This window comes from Penaeus chinensis, chromosome 23 (genome assembly GCF_019202785.1).
Source record: "Penaeus chinensis breed Huanghai No. 1 chromosome 23, ASM1920278v2, whole genome shotgun sequence".
NCBI classification, from domain to species: Eukaryota; Metazoa; Arthropoda; class Malacostraca; order Decapoda; family Penaeidae; genus Penaeus; species Penaeus chinensis.
In genome coordinates, this window is record NC_061841.1 from 17959837 (window position 1) to 17962336 (window position 2500).

Sequence of the window (2500 nt, forward strand, 5' to 3'; positions counted from 1 at the left end):
ATAGATATACATTATTGTTAGTCTAGAATGAATTAACTATTTTTATCCTCCTATTAGTGTGAATCTGATTTCGTATTTTTAAGCATGAATCATTGTAATTACTTGATTAGTAATTTTTAATTAATAGCTAAATGTAAATGTCAAAACTCTACATTTCGTATCTGTGTATGAAATAAAGATTAAATCATCACAGAAGAGATAAACTTTGATGTTCATTAAGCCTCTTGGGGTTTAATACTTTGATATCATACAGGTTTCCATACCATATTTATGGCTTAATATTAAATGAATGATCTAACAAAAATGCAATCGATTTTGAAGAAGTATTATGAATGAACGTATATTGAAAAGCATCTAATGCAAGCCATATATGTTAATGAAAAAATTGAAGCAAGATTATAATGAAACATGAACCCCGATCACAGATATAATGCTGGAGAGAGAGACAAACAGACAGACATTAACTTATACAATTAACACAATAGACGGAAAAGTGAGACGATATTTTATAAAACGCTATCTCATCGTCAGGGAGCAGAGGGGATGAAAGTATTTCTGGATATTTTGAGCCTTGTTTACAGGTTCTGAGAATATGTCGCAATGAGCAAAGATATATCTGGAAGCTAATCTGTTCGTTGATCTTTATCCACTCTTTTATTTATCTCTCAATTTATTATTTTTTTTCTTGCCGACTTTCCAGACTATTCCATCAAAAGATAATAAATGCATATAACGTAATAATTTGTCACTGTGGTCTTGTATCAGCAATTATGTAAACCAAGCCATTATTTACTCAAGGCTGCTAACATAAAAAAAAACGCAGTTTCATTGACCACACATAATCAACTGATCCTAAAAAAGATGTTTCTCATAAGTTGGTAACTCTGAGGCAATACAGAAAATCCCGGATAAAGGTTGTATTAACGACTTTAGTATACAACTGAAGAGCCTTATAGATATTCGGATATTGATTCTCTGTGAGCGAAACTTAAGACCTCGCCGTCGTGTTCCTTCTTAACAGATTCAGATGGAAAGAGAAAAGAGCAGATTATTCAGTCTTAAGAGTCACGGGAAAGGATGCCGGAGATCATACTCTTGATGAATAAACGAAGATGAAAATAGATAAGTGGATAAGTAAAAGTTAGATTCGATAAATATTCATCCAAAAAGTTGCAAAAGCAATTTGTTTACGTTCCTATTTGTATTTGTCTTTCATTTGTTTGTTTGTTTACTCGTTTGCGCGCGCGCGCGCGCGCGCGCGTGTGTGTGTGTGTGTGTGTGTGTGTGTGTGTGTGTGTGTGTGAGTGTGAGTGTGTGTGTGTGTGTGTGTGTGCGTGCATTTCTGAATCTTTATGTGGAATTGTGCGTGATAGGCTGCAGAGCTGCGTGGCTTATAAATAAAATGGAATTGAAGTCACACTCAATACCATCACCTGAGGCAAAGAAAAGAGAGCGATACGCGGAACAAACAACGACAATAACAAAAGCATAAATTAGATACTGAATACCCCCTTCCTCCCCTTCCTCCCCTCCCCCCCCCTCCTCCTCCCTTTTAACCTTTCTCTCGTTTGCATAAAAGATCATTGAGGCGGCTAAATGTAAGGAAAATTGTAGCTTGAACAAATAGTCAAAGCAGTCAAAGAGCCTATTGTATCTACCAGTAATTATTACAAAGAAAAAAAAAGAAGCAAAAACAAAAACAAATAACTATATATCGTAAGTTAATGAAAACTTTTCCTAATACGATGAAAAGGAAATATTACATACACAAAGAAGTGAAAATCCCAACAATATTTTAACGAATATGATGAAAAATGAAACAGGAGAAATTATGAGTCTACGAAGTAATTAAAAACAAACATAAATCTCTCGATAAACACTTTCTTTGCAGATGTTACAAAAAAAAAAAAAAAAAAGATAAAAAAAAACTGCCCACTTTTGGAAGAGGAAGAAAAGAATAAACGGGAAGCTAGTGATAAATATGGAATATTACGAATGATAATAATGACAGTAATGATATTAATAACAGGGATATTATGATAATGAAAATAACGTGACGATGATAAAGATGATGATAATAATAATGAAAGAATAATAACGACAATAATAAAAAGCAATAAACAATAAATTCAACAACAACAACAACAACAGCATTTAAAGCGATAAGGATAATAATAATAATGATAATGATAATGATGATAATGATGTTAATGATAGAAATATTAATAATGATAGTACTAATTATGAATAATGATAATAATAACGATGATAATAATGACAATAATTAATGATAACAGCAATTGTAATAACGATATTAATGTTAATGATATTGATAATGAAAATGATATATAATCAGCAATATATGTAAAATAATAATGAAAATAATATGTGATAATAATAATAATAACAATAACAATAATAATAATAATTATAATAATAATAATAATGATAGTAATGGAAATAATGATAATAATAATAGTAATGATAATAGTAATAATAA